General features: G+C 37.6%; 1 protein-coding gene across 4 annotated transcripts in view; it reads right to left on the bottom strand.

Moving 5' to 3' along the window:
• Positions 1-24,009, bottom strand: part of SSBP2 (single stranded DNA binding protein 2) — a 315,423-nt gene that overhangs the window by 152,818 nt on the left and 138,596 nt on the right. The window lies entirely within an intron of this gene.

The raw sequence follows: 24,009 nt of genomic DNA, 5'->3' as shown, positions 1-24,009 counted from the left end.
ATGAGAGTGAAAGAGGAGAGTGAAAAAGTTGGCTTAAAGCTCAACATTCAGAAAACTAAGATTATGGCATCCAGCCCCATCACCTCATGGCAAATAGATGGGGAAACAGTGGAAACAGTGGCTGACTTTATTTCTGGGGGCTCCAAAATCACTGCAGATGGTGACTGCAGCCATGAAATCAAAAGACATTTACTCCTTGGAAGGAAAGTTATGACCAACCTAGATAGCATATTAAAAAGCAGAGACATTACTTTGCCAACAAAGGTCCGTTTAGTCAAGGCTATGGTTTTTCCTGTGGTCATGTATGGATGTGAGAGTTGGACTGTGAAGAAGGCTGAGCACCGAAGAATTGATGCTTTTGAACTGTGGTGTTGGAGAAGACTCTTGAGAGTCCCTTGGACTGCAAGGAGATCAAACCAGTCCATTCTAAAGGAGATCAGCCCTGGGATTTCTTTGGATGGAATGATGCTAAAGCTGAAACTCCAATACTTTGGCCACCTGATGCCAAGAGTTGACTCATTGGAAAAGACCCTGATGCTGGGAGGGATTGGGGGCAGGAGGAGAAGGGGACGACAGAGGATGAGATGGTTGGATGGCATCACCAGCTCGATGGACATGAGTTTGGGTAAACTCCGGGCGTTGGTGATGGACAGGGAGGCATAGTGTGCTGCGATTCATGGGGTCGCAAAGAGTCGGACACAACTGAGCAACTGAACTGAACTGAACATTTCATCACTTTTACAAAATCCTATTTAGAATCAAACACCGTATCAATACCTATCATGCTTGGATTCTCATCTGGAATATGAAGGCACACCCCTTAGAGACCAGAGGACCTGGGAGCTAAGGGACTCTTTCAAACTTGCAACCTCTAAAGATAAAAACATGCTAATGCCACAATCCACATACATGCACCATGGGATATCTTCAATATTTAAGGGAAACACAGGAGTATTCACAAACGTTGAGTATTGTGTGAACTACTAGCTCACACTAGTGCAGTTTTGATATTAGATGATGTGAAAATTAATGTGAAAAAAAATGAATCATGTGCTGTCTGATCTGATTTCAAGATTTGAGAGGTTGTGCAGTGCCCAACAGGTGCTCAGACCCTGAAAATAACTGTGATTATTTTAAAATGAAAATATCTTTTTTCTATAAATTTATATGTTTTTTTAAATGGCTATTAAACTCTTAGATCACAGATACTTATTTACTTAATAAACAGCACTGTTAAGGTTGTTTGTCTGTGTTAAGGGGTCCCAGGAAGAATATTAAGGTACTAAGGACGCTATGAACTGAGACAGTTTCAGAATTCTATGCTAATGTAGAAGTGAGATACGCTGAATGACTTAAAGGTTATATAAAACTTCAAAATAAAAAGACTAGAATCCCTAGTCATAAACACAGATACACCCAAAATTATAAATCGTAGACTCAGTATTATCATGTATTTATCAGTTGTCAACTTTACTTTATTATATACAGCACTGACTGGATAAGACAGGTTTCTAGAGTTCAACAGCCTCAGGTTCAAAAATTAATTTTATCATTAACTGTGCATATTGACTATTTAAAACCTGTTTCCTAATCTGTGGTAAAAGGTACAATATAGTACTTACTTTATAGTATGTACTGTAAAGATTAAATGAAATAAAGCATGAAAACTACAGAGTAGGCCTGCACCCAGGGTGCCTCTTTAAGTACCTGACGTGCCTATCCACAGACTAGGACCCCAGCCAGGGGGCCCCTCTATGTGCCTGAACTGGCGGAGCTACAGGGAAAGACCAGCCAAAGAGGCCTTCTGATTGCCAGCTACAAAAAGCTCAAAAAAAGACTCTGGTAGGGCTATAACTCCTGCCACGGAGGCAGTCCAGTGTCCCTGCACACGTGGCACTGCCAGGGTCCCCGCAAGCCAAGCAGCTGCACCACCTTTATGCTCAGCCCTGAGCTGCCACAGGCAAGAAAAAAAAAAAAAGCCTTGTATCTGTGCATGTAAGGTCACTTCAGTTCTGTCCAATTCTTTGTGACCCTGTGGACTGTGGCCTGCCAGGCTTCTCCATCAGGGGGTTTCTCCAGGCACTGGAGCGTATTGGCCAATACTGGTTGCTACTGGTTGCCATACCCTTTTAGAGCACTTTATTTCCTGCTTCCCTAGCTGCCAACTCCCCTGAGTAGCTGGTGCTGCCAGAACCCCTGAGACCCAAGCAGCTGTACCACCTCCACACCTGGCTCTCACAGGGGCAAACCCAAATCCTCCAGGGAAGCCTCAGGACCAAACACCAGCGGAGAGCCCACACGCAGAGGTGGAAATAAAACCACAATTGGAACCCAGGGGCAGTGTGGCTAAGGAAGAAGACCCAAAACCTTCCCATCAGCTGTACAAGATGCAGATTAAATCCACACAATCAACTAGGCAGACTGTGTGTCTATGGAATATATAAAAGGTCATTGAGAGCTCCCACAAAACAAGAAGTACTAGTTCTGATAGCTGCAGACACTGGAGGCAAGAACACACAGGAGTAGGACCAGATTAGAATCTGAGCTGCCCCCACAGCAGATCCAGAGCAAGCACCACGTTGCAGGGCATCCTAGGGAGGTGAGGTGGACTGTGACTCCCAGGGAGGGAAAGGACTCGAACAGCAGTGACTCAAGAAAAGCATTTACTTTTCTTATGTTTTGACTTGTTCTGTAGATCCTTTTGGATTTTTTTCTTTCTTTTCCTTTTATCCCCGCCTCGATTTTATTGCCAGTAGGAAATCTAATTAAATTTTTGAGCCTTTTTTTTTGCTTTTTTTCTCAGTCACATTTTTTTATCGTTGTTATAAACCTCTGCCTCTACGTTGGGCTTTTGCAGTTCTGGGAGGTTTTTTTTTTTTTCTTTTCTCCTTTTTTAATTTTATTTTTTTAACCTATTATTATTTTTTCTACATGTATTCATTTGTTTGCTTTTCCTACTGTCCTTTTCCCCTTGCAGCTAATCTTTAAATATAAATCTTCTTCATCTACCTCTATTTAACTGTGTATATCTGTTCTTTCTTTCTTGTCTTTCTTTCCTTTCCTCTCAACATATTTCTTAGTTTTGTTTTCACTGCTTTATTCCCCACTTGGCACCTTGCTTTAGTTTTGTTTTCTAGTTTGTGCTTTACTTAGTTTTGTTCTTAACTGGTAAATAAAATTTTGGTTTCCTTTGTTCACTGGGTTAATCTACTGTACTTTGTTTTTGTTGGACTCTTTTGACTTTGCTCATGGGTGTATATGTATATGTGTATATTCCATTATTTTAATTATTATTTGCCTGATTTTGTAACTGCCATTTGTCTCAGGTTCATCTTTGGTTTCTTGTTTTTGGGTATTTGTTTTAATCTCACTTAATGCCATAACGAACCATGTGTGGGATCTTCATTCCTCACTAGAGATCAAGCCCTGAGCATTTGGAGTGGGACCACTGACTCCAAGACCCTAGACTATGAGAGAACTAACCCTAAGGAGTATCAAATAGTGAGAACTCACATGAAGGAAACCACTTGAAAACAAGAGCCGGCATCACCCAACCACTAGTAGCACCCTGTGCAGGACGCCTCATCTAAATAACAAACAAAACAAAAATACAAACCCAATCATCAGACAGGATTACCATCTTACTCAGCCTTGCCCATCAGAGGAAAAACAAACAAACAAAAACTCAGCACAAATCTCACCCCATATGAAGCTTACACAAACCACTGGACCAACCTTAGAAGGGAAGAAACCAAAAGGTAGAAAGAATTCAACCTTGAAGCCTGGGAAAAGGAGACTTCAAACACAATAAGTTAAAAAAAAAATAATGAAAAGGCAGAGAAATACTACACAAATGAAGAAACACAGAAGTCCAAATAAATGAAGAGGAAATAGGCAAACTACCTGGCCGAAAAAGAATTCAGAATAATAATAGTTAAGATGATCAAAACCCTTGAAAACAAAATGGATAAAATGTAAGAATCAATTAACAAAGACCTAAAAGAATAAAAGAATAAACATGCAGAGATAAACAACACAATTACTAAAATTAAAAAATTTCTAGAAGGAATCAATAGCAGAATATTTGAAGCAGAAGAATGAATCAGTGAGCTGGAAGATAAAATGGTGGAAATACATTCTGAAGAGCAGCATAAAGCAAAAAGAATGAAAGGAAATGAGGACAGTCTCAGAGACGTTGGGAACAATATCAAATTCACCAACATTCCAATTATAGGAGTCCCAGAAGAAGAAGAGAAAAAGAAAGGGTATGAGAAAATTTTTGAAGAGATTATAGTTGAAAATTTCCCCAACATGAAAAAGGAAATAGTTAATCAAGTCCAAGAGGTGCAAAGAGTCCCATACAGGATAAATAGAAAATTAATAAGGAAACACAAGTCTTATATGATACATTAGATGACATGGATCTCATTGATATCTTCAGGACATTCCATCCAAATTTAGAAGAACACATCTCAAGTGTACATGGAACATTCTCCAGGACAGACCACATCTTGGGTCACAAATCAAACCTCAGTAAATTTAAGAAAATTGAAATCCTTTCAAACATCTTCTCCAACCACAATGCTATGAGACTAAATATCAATTACAAGAAAAAAACTGTAAGAAATACAAACACATGGAGATTAAATGACACATTTCTAAATAACCAACAGGTTACTGAAGAAATCAAAAGGTAAATCAAAAAATTATGAGAAACAAATGACAATGAAAACATGACAACTCAAAACCTACAGGATGCAGCAAAAGCAGTTCTAACAGGGAAGTTTATAGCAATACAATCCTATTTCAAGAAAAACATCAATTATACAACCTAACTTTACAGCTGTAACAACTGGAAAAAGAAGAACAAATAAGACCCCAAAATTAATAGAAGGAAAGCAATCATAAAGATCTGAGTAGAAATAAATGAAAACAAAGTGAAAGAAACAATAGTAAAGATTAATAAAACTAAAAGCTGGTTCTTTGAGAAGGTAAACAAAATTGACAAACCTTTGATGAGTCTGCATCAATAAAAAAAGAAGAATCAAATCAACAAAATTAGAAATGAAAAAGGAGAGGTTACAACAGACAATGCAAAAATACAAAAGATTTTAAGAGACTATTATGAACAACCATATGGCAATAAAATGAATAACCTGGAAGAAATGGACAGATTCTTAGAAAGGTTCAATCTTCCAAACTGAACCAGGAAGAAATAGAAAATATGAACAATCCAATTACAAACACTGAAATTGAAGCTGTGATAAAAAATCTCCCAAAAAACAAAACCCCAGGACCAGACGGCTTCACAGGAGAATTCTATCAAACACTGAAAGAAGAGCTAACGCCTATCCTTCTAAAATTCTTTCAAAAAATTGCAGAAGAACATTATCAAACTCATTCTACGAGGGAACCATCACCCTGATACCAAAACCAGACAAGTTCAGTTCAGTTCAGTTGCGCAGTAGTGTCTGACTCTCTGTGACCCCATGGATTGCAGCACACCAGGCCTCCCTGTCCATCACCAACCCCTAGAGCCTACTCAAACTCATGTCCATTGCATTGGTGATGCCATCCAACCATTTCATCCTCTGTCATCCCCTTCTCCTCCAATCTTAAATCTTTCCCAGCATCAGGGTCTTTTCCAATGAGTTGGTTCTTCACATCAGGTGGCCAAAGTATTGGAGCTTCAGCTTCAGCATCAGTCCTTCCAGTGAATATTCAGGACTAAAAGAAAGCTACAGGCCAGTATCACTGATGAACATAGATGCAAAAATCCTCAACAAAATTTTAGCAAACAAATTCAGCAAATATCAAAAAGCTCATACATCATGATCAAGTTGGGCTTATTCCAGGAATGCAAGGGTTCTTCAATATACACAAATCAATCAATGTGATACACCATACTAACAAATTGAAAGATAAAAATCATATGATAATCTCAACAGAGGCAGAAAAATCCTTTGACAAAATTCAGCACCGATTTATGATTAAAACTCTTCAAAAGATGAGCACAGAAGAAATCTAACTCAACATAGTAAAGGCCATATATGATAAGCTTACAGCAAACATTATTCTCAATGGTGAAAAACTGAAAGCATTCCCCCTAAGATCAGGAACAAGATAAGGGTGTCCATTTTCACCACTATTCAACATAGTTGTGGAAGTCCTAGCTATAGCAATCAGAGAAGAAAAAGACATAAAAGGAATCCAGATCAGAAAAGAAGAAGTAAAGCTCTCACTGTTTGCAGATGACATGATACTGTACATAGAAAACCCTAAAGATCGTATCAGAAAATTCCTAGAACTAATCAGTGAATTTAGCAAAGTTGCAGGATACAAAATTAATACCCAGAAATCACTTGCATTTCTATATACTAACAATGAAAAATCAGAAAGAGAAATTAAGGAATCAATCCTATTCACCATTGCAACAAAAAGAATTAAATATCTAGGAATAAACTTACCTAAGGAGACAAAAGAACTGTACACAGAAAATTATAAGACACTGATGAAAGAAATCAAAGATGACATAAACAGATGGAGAGATATTTCATATTCCTGGGTAGGAAGAACCAATATTGTGAAAATGACTATACCAAAGGCAATCTACAGATTCAATGTGATCCCTATCAAATTACCAATGTCATTTTTCACAGAACTAGAACAAAAAAGTTAACAATTCATATGGAAACACAAAAGACCCAGAATAGCCAAAGCAGTCTCGAGAAAGAAGAATGGAGCTGGAAGAATCAACCTTCCTGACTTCAGATTATACTACAAAGCTACAGTCATCAAGACAGTATGGTACTGGCACAAAATCAGACATAGAGACCAACAGAACAAGATAGAAAGCCCAGAAATAGACCCAGGCACCTATAGGTACCTTATTTTTGACAAAGGAGGCAAGAATATATAATGGGGCAAAGACAGCCTCTTGAATAAATGGTGCTAGGAAAACTGGACAGCTACATGTAAAAGAATGAAATTAGAACACTTCCTAACACCATTGTTTGTTTGTTTGTGAAGTCACTCAGTCGTGGCTGACTCTTTGTGACGCCGTGGACTGTAGCCTACCAGGCTTCTCCGTCCACGGAATTCTCCAGGCAAGAATACTGGAGTGGGTTACCATTTCCTTCTCCAGGGGATCTTCCCCACCCAGGGATCGAACCCAGGTCTCCCGCATTGGAGGCAGACGCTTTAACCTCTGAGCTACTAGGGAAGCCTTTCCTAACACCATACACAAAGATAAACTCAAAATGGATTAAACACCTAAATGTAAGACCAGAAACTATAAAACTCTTAGAGGAAAACATAGGCAGAACACTGGATGACATAAATCAAAGCAAGATCCTCTATGACTCACCTCCTAGAGTAACAGAAATTAAGACAAAAGTAAACAAGTGGGACTTGATTAAACTTAAAAGCTTTTGCACAGCAAAGGAAACTATAAGCAAGCTGAAAAGACAAACCTCAGAAAAGGAAAAAGTAACAGCAAATGAAACAACTGACAAAGGATTAATCTCCAAAATATACAAGCAGCTCATACAACTCAATGCCAGAAAAACAAACAACACAATCGAAAAGTGAGGAAAAGACCTAAACAGACATTTCTCCAAAGACAACATACAGATGGCTAACAAACACATGAAAAGATGCTCAATACTGCTCATTATTAGAGAAATTCAAATCAAAACTACAATGAGATATCACCTCACATTGGTCAGAATGATCCTCATCAAAAAGTCTACGAACAATGAATGCTGGAGAGGGTGTGGAGAAAAAGGAACACTCTTGCACTGTTGGTAGGAATGTAAATTAAGATTCCTTAAAAAACTAGGGATAAGACCACCATATGACCCAGCAATCCCACTCCTAGGCATATACCCTGAGGAAACCAAAATTGAAATAGACACACGTATTCCATTGTTCATTGCAGCACTATTTACAATAACTAGAACATGGAAGCAACCTAGATGTCCATCGACAGATGAATGGATAAAGAAGTTGTGGTATATAAATGCAGTGGAATATTACACAGCCATAAAAAGGAACACATTTGAGTCAGTTCTAATGAAGTGGATGAACCTAGAGCCTATTATACAGAGTGAAGTTAGGCACAAAGAGAAAGACAAATACCATATTCTAATGCACATATACAGAATCGAGCAAAATGGTTGGAGAAGGTGATGGCACCCCACTCCAGTACTCGTGCCTGGAAAATCCCATGGATGGAGGAGCCTGGTAGGCTGCAGTCTATGGGGTTGCTAGAATCAGACACAACTGAGCGACTTTACTTTCACTTTTCACTTTCATGCATTGGAGAAGGAAATGGCAACCCACTCCAGTGTTCTTGCCTGGAGAATCCCAGGGACAGGGGAGCCTGGTGGGCTGCCGTCTATGGGTTCGCACAGTCAGACATGACTGAAGCGACTTGGCAGCAGCAGCAAAATGGTACTGAAGAATTTATTTAAAGGGCAGCAGTGGAGAAACAGACATAGAGAATAGACTAATGGACATAGGGAGAGGGGAGGAGAGGGTGAGATGTATAGAAAGAGTAACATGGAAACTTACATTACCTTATGTAAAATAGATAGCCAAGGGAATTTGCTGAATGGCTCAGGAAACTCAAACAGGGGCTCTGTATCAACCTGGAAGGGTAGGATGGGGAGGGAAATGGGAGGGAGGTTCATAAGGGAGGGGATATATGTATACCTATGGTTGATTCATGTTGATTTCTGTTGACAGAAAACAACAAAATTCTGTAAAGCAATTATCCTTCAATTAAAAAATTGAAAAAAAAAATCAGACCAAAATGAAACCAAAAAAAGTAACAAAACAGAGAGAATAAAAATTTTTAAATGATAGATTAAAACTCCCATGCGTCATAAGTATACTAAATGTACACAGAATAAATGTTGTGATTAAAAGCAAAAGATTGTCAGGTTGGATTTTTTTTAAATCCAATTACATGTCAATAACCGGTCACAAGCCTTAAATATAAGGATGCAGAAACTTTGAAAGTAAAAAGAAAGACAGAAAAATGATATAGTGGCAGCTATCAGCCAAAAGAAAGCTGATGTAATAGCAGACAAAGTGCACTTTGAAGCAAAATATAATTGCTGATTAAAATATATACACTCACTACTATATATGAAACAGACAAGAAGGACCTAGTGTACGACACAGGCAACTATACTCAATATTTTGTAATCATCTATAAGGGAAAATAATCTAAAATATATATATAACTATACCTCATCTGCGTATGTATACCTGAATCGCTGTGCTGTAACCTGAAACTAACACAACACTGTATATCAGCTATAATTTAAAAAATACAGGAGTCATTATCACGAAAGCTGCCTAACAAAATTAAAAAATAAATAATTGCTGGAGTCTGTGACAGCATTCTACAGTGATTAGACAGCAATCAGTAAAAGGGAAATTTGTTCAAGAATTCTATTTCTTACATTCTTGTCAATTCAAGGCATATACTACATAGCTTAACCCCAGATCTGAGATAGTAAACATGTTCTAGTTGAATTCCCTATATGTAAAACAAGAAGAAACAGATTTATTTTTAAATCTCTCCAGAGAAATTACAGTACGCCCATTTTAAGATCACACAGACAATTTGTGGAGAATTTAGTTTGTATTATCATTGAGAGTTTCCAATGCCAAGTCGCATGGACTTTGTCTCCTTAAAACTTAAAAATTCAAATGCATTATGTACTCTGGACTAATTTTATACTCAAGTGAAATATCTGAGCTTAACTTGCTAAAATATTAACGAGTATATAACACACATGGCACTAACTGTATGTCAGGCACTATTCTAAAGTATCTTATGCCTTTCAACTTGTTCAATCCTCATAACCAGAATTAGAGATAAGTACCATAATTATCCCTTTTTCATTAACAGAGAAAGTGAAACACAGAGAGTTCAAGTATCAAGATCACACAGATAATAAAGAGAGAAGATTGGAACCTAGGCTCCAGAGTCTGTGCTCTTTATCAACCAAGAGAAGCCTCGGGGCTTATGGTTGCCTCTACCACAAGCTAGATGTCTAACCTTGGCAAGACATTTCATATTTCTACATGTTTTTCTTAACACAGAGAAATGGAGAATTTTACCAAATATTACCTAAAATCTATTTTAATTTTTAAAAACCTGATTCTCCATAGCATTATATCCTTAACCAGATATAAGTAAGCAAAGCTTTATTATGTGTTTATATCCTTCTATCATGTAAGCATAGAAAACTTAAATGAACACTAGGCCTTTCCAGTTAGTTTAATTATACATTTCTAATTTCTGAACAACATAACTAATTATCATAAGAGTAAAGAAAGAAAAACTATTAATAAATGCCAGCATATTTTTCTGTAATTTTTTTTTGTACAGTCATTATAAAGGCAATTGTATTTTCCATTAAAAAGGTAATTCTTATTTCTTGGATTTTTAGTCTCCTCCCCACCCCGCCCTGCCCCTGCCAAAAAAATCTCCTTTCTTACAAAACTATAGAAAATTTTCAACTGGATACATATTCATGTAGCTAAAGATCATATTTGCCAGCCTTTTGAAGCTTCATATGGCATACAACTAAGTTCCGATCAACATGACTTGAACATAAGTGACATGCACAACTTTGAGGTCATTCCTTTCAGAGTGAGGGGTGTGCTCTCTTCTTTCCCTTCTTTCCTCTTTTTAGCTGACTGGGTTTGAGTAGAACTGGACCACTCAATGGAAACTGCGTGTTGAAGGTGGCATAGCAACAAGAAAAGAGAAGCCTCATTCTCTGATATTTGTGGGCCCATCATTACAGCCAAGATATTTATGAGTGAAAAATATACTTCTATATTACTGGGGAGCTCTTAACTTCAGTCACTGATCATGAATCCTAACTACTTTAGAACTAGGAAATCAATCACAAACTGATTTGTATATTCACACAGAAAGCTATAATTAGGGAATATGTTCTTATCCCTAGTCTTTAAGATAAATGTTGTCAATAACACAGTAAGAGGAAAAATAAAACCAATACCATTAAACTCCCTTACAATATAAAGCTATGACATGTTACTATAAAAGACATGTAAATATGCTATGTACATTGATTATAGAAGGCTTATATGACTTCTGCATGTAAATATAAAATATATATTAATACAAATCACAATTATATATGGTACTGCATAAATGTGACCTAGAATTAACAAGTCAGCTATAATCTGACTAAACATTTAATTACTAACTTTGCTCGCTCCCTTGGAACTTAATTCAAGGAAATTTTACTTATTTCTGTATTTTTGTAATGATAGCTTCTCTTGTTTTCTTACAAACAAGCCCAGGGCAGCTTAAACTATATACTACTCTCAAATAGTTTCCTAAATGCAATAATTTTATTGATCAGAGAGCTATATCTTGGCATTTGATGACAAATTTGATGTGCTATGGGTAATTAATGCAGGATATTAACCAGAGTTCTAACTTAAACTGTAGTATGTCTGAGAATCTGGGGCCACATCGATTCATGTGTTTCTAATCAACACCAGAAGATGGTTTTTTAAATAAGGTTTAATTTTCTCAGAATTAACTGCAAGGAATTAAAGACAACTCTGTGGGTGATGTGTGTATAGAATTACTTGTCACTGACCACCAATCACAAAACTTTAGTCACTAGATTGGAAAAAGAAAATCTGTAAGGCACAGAGGCAAAGTCCTAGACCCAGTCTTGTGTAATTCCCTTCTTAAGCCAGGCACTATGGGTAGACTGGAGTCTAGATGTCTAGATGCACAATGACCTTAGGAACTCCTCACCTCAAACTTTTCCATTTATATGAAGCCATTTTGTCATATATTACTTCTTTCTGTTTTTGCTGTAGGTTTGGAGGCTCTCTCATCTTTTGTCTGTCTCTGACTCTTGGCATTTGTGCAGGAGAAACACTTGTCTCTGCCGAGTAAGGAGAAACATCCGTCTTCTATTGGTGCTATATTAATTAGCAGGGTATTCAGCTTCCCAGTGTTAGACTATCATGCTAAACTAATTTGAGCTCCTTTCTTGTGTTGCTTAAGGCTGGATATTTTCATTGACTCGCTGGCTTTAAGAAAACTGTTTTTATTTTTTAAGTTTTTTTATATGTTTATAATATCAATTATGATATATTTATATTCCTCCAAGTGAAAAATTTCCCAACATTTGAAGATTATTTAAGAAGTTATTAAAAAAATAACAAGTTATAAATTATTTGTGGAGGAAATACAATATAATTTCTTCAAAAGAAGAATAATCTTGTGTTAATATAAACACTATTATACTCACTTTAAGGTTGCTTTGAAATCATACTTAAACAGTGGCCACCATGGACTAGCTTAAGCTAATAGGGACTAAAGAAAATAAACTTAAAATATCCTATGTAGTACAAAGAGAATTAGAAAAGCATAAGAACAAAATTACAAGGAAAGCAAAATCATGTCTTTAATGAAACCAACCTAGATAGCATATTCAAAAGCAGAGACATTACTTTGCCAACAAAGGTAGTCTAGTCAAGGCTATGGTTTTTCCTGTGGTCATGTATGGATGTGAGAGTTGGACTGTGAAGAAGGCTGAGCACCAAAGAATTAATGCTTTTGAACTGTGGTGTTGGAGAAGACTCTTGAGAGTCCCTTGGACTGCAAGGAGATCCAACCAGTCCATTCTGAAGGAGATCAGCCCTGGGATTTCTTTGGAAGGAATGATGCTAAAGCTGAAACTCCAGTATTTTGGCCACCTCATGCGAAGAGTTGACTCATTGGAAAAGACTCTGATGCTGGGAGGGATTGGGGGCAGGAGTAGAAGGGGACGACAGAGGATGAGATGGCTGGATGGCATCACTGACTCAATGGACATGAGTCTCAGTGAGCTCCGGGAGTTGGTGATGCACAGGGAGGCCTGGCATGCTGTGATTCATGGGGTCGCAAAGAGTCGGACATGACTGAGCGACTGATCTGATCTGATCTGATTTATATTTTTCCCACATAAAATTTCCAATCTCCACATAACAAGCCAAAAAATTTAATAGTAACCCTATATAAATCATTACATCCTTTTTTCCACCACTTTTGTTTCATGGTGAGATTAACTTTTTTCAATATGCAATCTAAATATTTACTTAAAAAATGGTAGCAGAAGTATGTTATAGTAAAAGCAGGGAGTAGCAGCTATCATTATTAAGTGCTTACTATATACCACTGTAAAATGTTAAATGAATTACCTTATTTAATCCTTCTTATGAGTCTTCCCTGGTGGCTCAGATGGTAAAGCGTCTGCCTGCAATGCAGGAGACCCGGGTTTGATCCCTGGGTTGGGAAGATCTGCTGGGGAAGGAAATGGCAACCCACTCCAGTATTCTTGTCTGGAGAATCCCATGGATGGAGGAACCTGGTAGGCTACAGTCCATGGGGTTGCAAAGAGTCGGACACGACTGAGCAACTTCACTTTCACTTTCAGTCCTTCTTACACCTCTTTTTGGAGAAGGCAATGGCACCCCACTCCAGTACTCTTGCCTGGAAAAGTCCATGGATGGAGGAGCCTGGTAGGCTGCAGTCCATGGGGTCGCTAAGAGTCGGACACGACTGAGCGACTTCACTTTCACTTTTCACTTTCATGCATTGGAAAAGGAAATGGCAATCCACTCCAGTGTTCTTGCCTGGAGAATCCCAGGGACGGGGGAGCCTGGTGGGCTGCCGTCTATGGAGTCGCACAGAGTTGGACATGACTGAAGTGACTATAGTTCAGTTCAGTTCAGTTGCTCAGTCGTGTCCAACTCTTTGCGACCCCATGAATCGCAGCATGCCAGGCCTCCCTGTCCATCACCAACTCCCGGAGTTCACTCAGACTCATGTCCATCGAGTCAGTGATGCCATCCAGCCATCTCATCCTCTGTCGTCCCCTTCTCCTCCTGCTCCCAATCCCTCCCAGCATCAGAATCTTTTCCAATGAGTCAACTCTTCGCATGAGGTGGCCAAAGTACTGGAGTTTCAGCTTTAGCATCATTCCTTCCAAAGAAATCCCAGGGCTGATCTCCTTCAGAATGGACTGGTTGGATCTCCTTGCAGTCCAAGGGACTCTCAAGAGTCTTCTCCAACACCACAGTTCAAAACCATCAATTCTTCGGCGCTCAGCCTTCTTCACAGTCCAACTCTCACATCCATACATGATCACTGGAAAAACCACAGCCTTGACTAGACGAACCTTTGTTGGCAAAGTAATGTCTCTGCTTTTGAATATGCTATGTCGGTTGGCCATAACTTTCGTTCCAAGGAGTAAGCCACTGAAGTGACTTAGCACACCTCTATTAGATACATTTTAGCCTATTTAACTGGAGAAAAAAATATATAGAGAGAGGAATTAAGTAAACTTGCCCAAGATGAAACAGTTTATAAATGGTTCAAACAGGACTTAAACCCAGGTTGGTGTACCAGGAGCACACTTCCAAACTTTTCAAAAACATATTAAAAGCATTCATAATTCTGTAATTACTCCCTTAGAGTCAAGTTTTCCTTTAATTAGCAATTACACACATACAGACTAAATAACAGGTCGAAGATACCACATTGGCAACTACTTCCAAACAAGAATCAGAGGATGTTTGAGTTACAGAGCCTCAGGAGTTGCATGCGGACATAATTCTACTAGAAGTACTCTCTTCTCATTGTTTTCTCTTGGCTACTCCAAATCCCAAAGACTTTTTGAACCTGGAAAGAATCAGAGTAGCATTACAAAGACTACACTGACCTATTACCTTAATTAGAAGATAAATTTTACTTCAAGAGATGTTATATGACTGAATTTAAATTATTTGTAGATTTTTAAAAAATGTACACAATGTAACAAAAACAAAGAAAAGGGACAAAAATAAAGTGTTGAAAGAATGGAAAGCAACGAGAGGGAAAGAAAGATGAGTAGGAAGGAATATAAAAAGGGCAAAGAGAAGAAAACGAATAAAGAGAAGAAAATTTAATAATGAGAAAGATTATAAAAAGTAAATTACTAAAATAACAGAAATTTACAAAAGTAAGTTACACAAATAAAACAAATGATAAAAAATAGACTGAGGAATTCCCTTGTGGTCCAGTGGTTAGGACTCTGCTCTCACTGCCAAAAGCCCAGGTTCAGTCACTGGTGGGGAAAACTAAGATCCCATAAACCACACAGTGCAGCCAAAAAAGAAAAAACTATTGGCAAAAATGAGAAACGAAAAGTGAGAAAAACCTGTGCCTATGACCATTCTTTCCTTGCAAACATCTACTAAGTACAGATCTCTTCGTTACTCTTTTTTCTAGACTACTATTCTTAGGCAGTAGCTCTTCCGACCCAGTGCATGCTATTCCATAGGTCAGGAAAATACTAACACACCCTAATCCCTTACTCACAGTCTCTTTCTCTTTTAACGTTTTTTTCTGTTTGAAGTGCACAAACTAAAATTCAAGAATCTAAATGTCCTCAGTCACTCAGTCGTGTCCAACTCTGTGACCCCACGGTCTGTAGTCCGCCACGCTCCTCTGTCCATGGGATTTCTTATGCAATAACATAGAAGTGTTGATGCATGAGAGAGGGTGCTCAGGGCTGGTGCACTGGGATGACCCAGAGGGGTGGGATGGGGAGGGAGGTGGGAGGCGGGTTCAGGATGGGGAACACATGTACACCCGTGGCTGATTCATGTCAATGTATGGCAAAACCACTACAATGTTGTAAAGTAATTAGCCTCCAATTAAAAAAAAAAAGAATATAGGAGTGGGTTGCCATTTCCTCCTCCAGAGAATCTTCCTGACTCAGGGTTAGAATCCATGTCTTCTGTATTGGCAGGCAGATTCCTAACCACTGAGCCACCTGGGAAGCCCAAGAATCTAAATGGTTATATGAAATACTAAAAAGCATTTTACAATAAACATATTTTATTAATATACTATTAATCAGTTTATACTGCTCTTCTGCAATATGACATTAGAAAGCATACTTCCTTTCAAGGGTTAATATATTACTTATAATAGGCAATGTTAGAAGCTCTTGCCAACCTGCCAATAATGTATCTGTCATAATGAAATCAAAATCAAAAGGAATGATGCTTTCCTGTCTGGTCCTTTTCCAGGCTAACACTCATTTACATAAGTAACTCCATTTATCTTAAATCTGGAATTTATTACTTATGAACAAACTTAAGAACAATGCTTTAACCAAAAGTATATATAACATGCACCCAAATTCCACCAGAAGGAAATGTTATTTCACAGAATTAAAAGAATATGAGATGACATTACATTACTCCTAATTCATTTAGAAACATCACTGGTGTTTCTTCTAATGCAGATGAAATTTTGATTATAAATAAAATCTGCCTTTATAAGAATATTCACAAATCCATTGATTCACAACTGGGTAAGTATATTTATAAATTAACTTCTGAGTGGTTTAAAAATCTGTTCATGGACCCTAACTGGAAAGAAACAGACATAAAATGCAACTCCCTTTGGAAAAAACTTTCACTTTATACATGTTCATGAATAGCCATTCGAGAGTGACTATCTTCTAAAGTCATCTATGATTGTGATAATACAAAATCAACATGATAATGACTTATTGTCATTGCAACTTGGTCTGGGTAACACTTCAGCTTTGAAAAATTGAGGGGAAATTTTAATATAACAAAAGATATACTTCATAATGAAAATATAATCTATTTAAAAATTAGTTATGTAACTTGTCAATATCCTATATTAACAAACAAAATAAAATGAACCCTAGTGATTAAAGGCACTGATACTTGAGAACATTCCAGGAAATACTCTAAAATGTGTCAGAAGAAAAATTATTTAAAACTACTTATTACCATAATATCTTAAAAAACAGCTAACTTATACTTTTTCCACACATGATCAGTCTGGGCAGGAAGAAAACAATACAAAGGGGCAGTCAAGGAATAACACACGGATCTGGAATGAACTTCTTGCCACCACTTTTTGGCAAGGCATAAGAGCCTAGAGCAGTGACAACAACCTTCTCTGATATTGCCTCTGTCATGTCAGACTCCTCTATGCATGTATCTTAATGAAAAATGGGGTCAATCAACTTTGGTACAATAAATTTGTTCCCAATTCTAAAATGTAAAAATAATCTTCTAAAAGACCAATGTATCAGAAATGAACTTATTTATAAAACAGACTCAGGGACTTGAAAAACGAACTCATGGTTGCTGGGAGGAAGGTTGAAGGGAAGGGATAGTACGGGAGTTTGGGATGGACATGTACACACTGCTATATTTGAAATGAATAACCAACAAGGACCTCCTATATGGCACATGGAACTCTGCTCAATGTTATGTGGCAGCCTGGATGGGATGGGAGTTTGGGGGAGAGTGGATACGTCTCTATATATGGCTGAGTCCCTCTGCTGTCCACCTGAAACTATCACAAGATTGTTAATTGGCTGTACACCAATACAAAATAAAATTTTCAAAACAAAATTTAAAAAAAACAATGTATCAGCACAAAGTAAATAAGAGACAATCTGAATGAAATTAAAAAATACATGTTTATACACATATATGTATGTTTGCAAAGAAAGCTGAGTGCCAAAGAATTGATGCTTTTGAACTGTGGTGTTGGAGAAGACTCTTGAGAGTCCCTTGGACTGAAAGGAGATCCAACCAGTCCATTCTAAAGGAGATTAGTCCTGGGTGTTCTTTGGAAGGACTGATACTAAAGCTGAAACTCCAGTACTTTGGCCACCTCATGCGAAGAGTTCACTCATTGGAAAAGACTCTGATGCTGGGAGGGATTGGGGGCAGGAGGAGAAGGGGACGACAGAGGATGAGATGGCTGGATGGCATCACTGACTCGATGGACGTGAGTCTGAGTGACCTCTGGGAGTTGGTGATGGACAGGGAGGCCTGGCGTGCTGCGGTTCATGGGGTCACAAAGAGTCAGACATGACTGGGCGACTGAACTGAACTGATGTATATGTTTTATATTTGAATTAAAGTTTACTTTTCATAAAGATCAGGAAATGAGCCTGGCAGAGGTTCATTAACATACTGCTTATGGTCCATGATCACATGGCATTTAAATAGCAGAACATGAATAAAAATCCAGATCTATCCATCTGACTCCAAAGACACTGCTTGCTCTCTGTGATTATACTACACTGTCTTCCACTCAAAGTAAGTACAGCAAAATGATTAATCATTCCATATTTATTCAATATTTGTATGAAATGTACTGGGCATTGTGCTGGGCATTGAAAGTTTACATCAATATATAGTGCTACCAAATTACACCAATAATTAAAATTTGTTTTTGTTAATAGCCATTGCTATATATGAGGAAATAAAGGGTAAAAAGTACAGATACTGAATGGACCAAGAAAGGATTTATGAAGAAAATCATATCTAGAGTAGGATCGCAAAGGATGAATTACATTTAACAGGTGAATAAAGAGTTCAACCATTAGAAAACCTCAGGGAGATAGTTCCAAAGCCTCGTGACTGAGAAAGGGCTGCACTGATTTAAAAAGTAATGGATTTGAGTGCAGCTTATTCACAGGGGAGTAAAATAGGCATATTGAAAAGCAGAGACATTACTTTGCCAACAAAGGTCCGTCTAGTCAAGGCTATGGTTTTTCCAGTGGTCATGTATGGATGTGTGAGTTGGACTGTGAAGAAAGCTGAGCGCCGAAGAATTGATGGTTTTGAACTGTGGTGTTGGAGAAGACTCTTGAGAGTCCCTTGGACTGCAAGGAGATCCAACCAGTCCATCCTAAAGGAGATCAGTCCTGGGTGTTCATTGGAAGGACTGATGCTGAAGCTGAAACTCCAATACTTTGGCCACCTCATTTGAAGAGTTGACTCACTGGAAAAGACTCTGATGCTGGGAGGGATTGGGGGCAGGAGGAGAAGGGGACGACAGAGGATGAGATGGCTGGATGGCATCACCGACTCGACGGACATGAGTTTGAGTGAACTCCGGGAGTTGGTGATGGATAGGAAGGCCTGGCATGCTGTGATTCATGGGGTTGCAAAGAGTCAGACACGACTGAGCAACTGAACTAAACTGAACTGAAAATAGGCAGACTTGGCTGAAGCAGAAAATTAATAATGAACATAGAGAATAGAACCAGATCATCATGAAACTGAATGCCAGATAAAGACATCTGGATTTCTTCTTGAAAGTACTAAGAAATTATAAACTTTTTGAGTAGAGGAATTACTTGAGAAAATCAGTATTTAGTAACTATGTATTAGTCTGGTAGAAAGAAAGGTAGCCAGAAGCAAAAGATAATTTACAGGATGTTGGTAAAGAAAAGAGGGAAGGGTCAAACAAAGTTTCAAATCATGGAAAAATAGAAGAAAAATGGTATCAGAAACAGAATTATGGAAGTTAGAAGGGGATAATAAGTCTCTACTTGCTTTTTCAAAAAGTTTCCTGTTTTTTAGGTTTAGCTGGGGTCGAGTGGATTTGAGCATTTTAAAAACACTTTATATAAAGGGGGATAACAATGTCTAAGTATAAATGTCCAATGGACCAACTGGTGAAGTAAGACTAAAGCTTGAGAGGGATTGGGGAAGTCATGTTAATAAGGATGATGAAACAAAATATGAGGACAAAAGAGAAAAACTGACAAAGTAGCAGTTCTGAGTGTTAAGGTACAAGAAGGGGATTGACAGAGGAAAAAAGAGATTAAAGTATATAGACCTTGTTAAGGACGGTTTAAAGAATGGTTACTTCATTATGTTTTTAATTTTAGCTGCCCTGTCATCATCCATTGGAGAAATTGGAGTGGAAAAATACTGGTTTTAAAGGATACAGTTTCTACCATATAGTTTCAAGTGGCTGACAGTAAAAACGGCACCTGGCCTCTCAGTACATGTGCACAAACACACACACCCATTATGTAATCAGATAAAGCCTTTCACAACAGGAAAGGAAGCTGTCAAACAGCCCCCAGATACTACCTGGTGAATAGTTTTGCCAGTTCCCATACTAACCAACTGCCAGCAATAGTTTTCAAATTAATTAAAACATATGGTCATTAAATTCACAGGAATGCATTACAAAAAGACATTTTTTTTGCACAATAGATGTATTCGTAAGAAGTTACCAGTAAATATCATTTTTAAATTTAAGAGATGCTGAATCTTAATTTCTGATCTTAATTTGGCAGTGACTAAACTCAATTTTCAGTTTATTTGCCCTCTAGCCCCTCAGTTAAGAAGCTAATGTTCTATAAATAACATTTAATGAATTAAGAAAGCTTCTTATTTCATACACCATACAAAAAAGTTTTGTAAAACAAACAAAAAATTAGTACCTCTTGATATGCTCTAGTCAAGGCTATGGTTTTTCCAGTGGTCATGTATGGATGTGAGAGTTGGACTGTGAAGAAGGCTGAGCGCCAAAGAATTAATGCTTTTGAACTGTGGTGTTGGAGAAGACTCTTGAGAGTCCCTTGGACTGCAAGGAGATCCAACCAGTCCATTCTGAAGGAGATCAGCCCTGGGATTTCTTTGGAAGGAATGATGCTAAAGCTGAAACTCCAGTACTTTGGCCACCTCACACGAAGAGTTGACTCATTGGAAAAGACTCTGATGCTGGGAGGGATTGGGAGCAGGAGGAGAAGGGGACGACAGAGGATGAGATGGCTGGATGGCATCACTGACTCGATGGACGTGAGTCTGAGTGAACTCCGGGAGATGGTGATGGACAGGGAGGCCTGGTGTGCTGCAATTCATGCGGTCGCGAAGAGTCGGGCACGACTGAGCGACTGAACTGAATTGAACTGAACTGATATGCACTTTGAAAATTTGAAGTGTAGGGAGAGGGTGAGTGGTATAAGGTTGGGCAAAGAGGTTTTTCTATAGAATAAAAACTGTTGTTCTATTAAATTACGGTCTCTACAATACAAGATACTAAAGCAAAACTATAGCAATGATTTACTACTGTTAATTTTTTTGCATAGAAATCTGCCTGATTGTACAGCAATTAGACAGAATTTACTTCTTTGAGGGACAAAAAGAGGTTGCACTAGTAGGCTAAGAAACAGAGTCAGTGATAAATCCTAAGAGTGAAGAACCTGTGTTAGGTCACACTCTTGGCACTGGTCAGGTGGGCAGTGAAGACCATCAGCTGTGTTAATTCCAAATCCTACTCAAGCTCATGAATATTTACTTAGTATCTACTGAGCAAGGCTTGCAGGGAAGACAGATAATGACAACTCAACCAAAAGACAGCCAATGCAGAATCAAAATCCATACTGGTTTTCGGTGTTAGTTTCAATTTCAGATTATAAATCTTAATTTTTTGGTTGGGAAAAGAACATCACTGTGTCTAATCTCCCAATTCTATGTTCATATCCCCACATTTTATTGTTGTTTCTGTGTTGTATGTATTAGAATTATTGTGTATCCCCTGGTAGATTGGTCCCAGATGGAAGAGACTGATATTTCACTACAGATATTAAATAATAATCTAGGTATCTTAATATCATCTCAGGTCTAATACAATACATAAAGTATACATCTGCTCAATGTCAAGGTATTTATGAGGCAAAACATGTTAACTGAAATAAAACTTATGCACAGGTGAGTAAAAAAAAATCTCACATGTAGCTGAGAAAAAAAAAAAAACAACTTCCTGAATAGAAGACAAGGACACCCAATGACACCATATGTTAACACCAAATGCTGATTATACTGTACTCAGCTTCTGATTCCTCCATTATTTTAAAGCATACATGGTTAAAGATAATGAATATAGTTATGCTCATAATGAAGGTCTTTAAGACCATTTAAGATCTCAGATCTAAAAAATGAAAGAAAAAACTATAGACCAGGTAAACAAAATAGTCTGCTTTCTATCCAGAGTAGCAAGCAACCCATGAGAAAGTTAAGTAAAAGTACAGATTTTATAGGTCAAATATATAGTCCATCAACCCGGTTTAGTAGAAATGTTAATGATCTGGTACCTGATAAGCACCCACTGATTGCAATTTAAACATAACATTTATTGCCTAGGTTTGTAAGAAACAGAGAAAAGAATTAGTGGTGAGGTATGCTGCAAGTGAGATCAAGAGTACCCACAGGTCAGAAATTTGAAGCTGGAAATAACCATGAGCATATAATCCCTGAAGATATGTAGCAGTACTAAAGAGGCCAATGGATGGATAGGAGGCTTGAGCTGACACTGGGTTTAAACGTAAAATGAAAGTGTATGACTAGATGAGCCGAAAATTCACTTTTAGCTCTAAAAATCTGTTACTTTATACCATATAATCTTTGCAGAGGCAGTACCATGTTAACAGGAAACTTCAGGGCCAAGAAAGGATATCCAGTAAAAATAAGAGCAACTCTACTAAGTTGCAAAATTCAATTTCAGCCTTTTAAAAACAGTAGAGAGAAAAATGATGACTTCTCCCCCTAGAAGATAAAGGAAAATGTTTCTACTGGGAGAGTCTATCACTTATAGCTACTTATTGCCTACAATTGAACATAGTACAATGATTTTTTGAAGTATATAAGTGCAGGAGATAAACTGTAGTTTATATTTTATAAAAATGCTAAGAATAGTCTTGTTCTGATAATGAAGTCTATGTGCCCTGTCTCCTCATGTTTTCTGTTTGATTGACTCCTTTTAAGAAGGATATATGCAAAATACGCAGTCCAAAATCAGGAGTGCTGTGCTGTGCTGAGTCGTGTTTCACTCTTTGAGATCCCATGGACTGTAGCCTTCCAGGCTCCTCTGTCCATGGGATTTCTAGGCAAGAATACTGGAGTGGGTTACCATTTCCTGCTCCAAGGGATCTTCCTGATCCAGGGACCAGCCTGGAGTGTCTTGCATCTCCTACGCTGACAGGCAGATTTTTTACCACTGAACCACCTGGGAAGCCCAGTACAAAATAGTAATAGGTCATATAATTGTTCCAGAAACAAAATAACTTAATTCAACTTTGTACTAGCTATAAATTCTAAATAAAACTTATTTCAGAAATTTAGAGCTTACTAGGTTAAAAATATAGAAATGTCTTTATCAGCAGCAATCAAGCTCTTTCTCAGCTAAGGCCTTTGATTTTCCTCAGTTTTTCAAAGGGCTTCTTAAACTGAGTCTCAAAGTAAATAGCTTATCCCTTGGAATTTAAGTTCAGTTTGTTTAAGTATTAGGGTAAAGCTCTGATTGTTTTGTCTAAGAAAATCCATCTTCTTGAGATAAAAGTAGCTTTCTTTGTTGGGGGTTGAGGTCTACAGCTGCTATTATTTTTCCCTTTATAAACTTTTTTAAAAATACCGAAAATCAAAACAGGTAACAAAATTAAGTTTTATTTTAATGAAATTGAAAAATTTATGATACCACAGATGAGACTTTTTAATCCATTTTAATTATCAAAAACCTATCTAGTTCAATATGTAATTTCATAAATTCACAAAAAGAAAACATTCTTCTGAAACAGCTTATATTTAACCTAGTATATAATGTACTCAATTTTTGTATTAAACTTTTATTATACTGTATGAGTTCCTTTATAATATTCATTTCTCATTTACAGAAGACATGTGAGGAATCTACGTGAAAAAGATTTTATAATGATTATTGAAATTTGATAGTAAACACATATGATCAGATAGACTACTGTCCTCTTCAAACATATATTCTGAAATATAAGTAAGCAACAGAGGAACTATTCAGAAAAGTACATCAAACAACCAACTGGTACTATCACACACATGTTTCTCTTGCATTTTATAAAGGAGATATTTTTATACATTTCCAATCAGAAATGTGGTTTCCCATGGGGCTTCCTGTAGCTCAGTCGGTAAAGAATTTGCCTGCAATGCAGGAATCCACCTACAATGCAGGAGACCCAGGTTCAATTCCTGGGTCTGGAAGATTCCCCTGGAGAAGGAAATGCAACCCACTCCAGTATTCTTGCCTGGAAAATCCCATGGTCAGAGGAGCCTGGTGGGCAATAGTCCATGGGG

Source organism: Bubalus bubalis, chromosome 9 (assembly GCF_019923935.1).
Source record: "Bubalus bubalis isolate 160015118507 breed Murrah chromosome 9, NDDB_SH_1, whole genome shotgun sequence".
NCBI classification, from domain to species: domain Eukaryota; kingdom Metazoa; phylum Chordata; class Mammalia; order Artiodactyla; family Bovidae; genus Bubalus; species Bubalus bubalis.
Note: the sequence above shows the minus strand (reverse complement) of the source record. Positions and strands in the feature narration are given on the sequence as shown.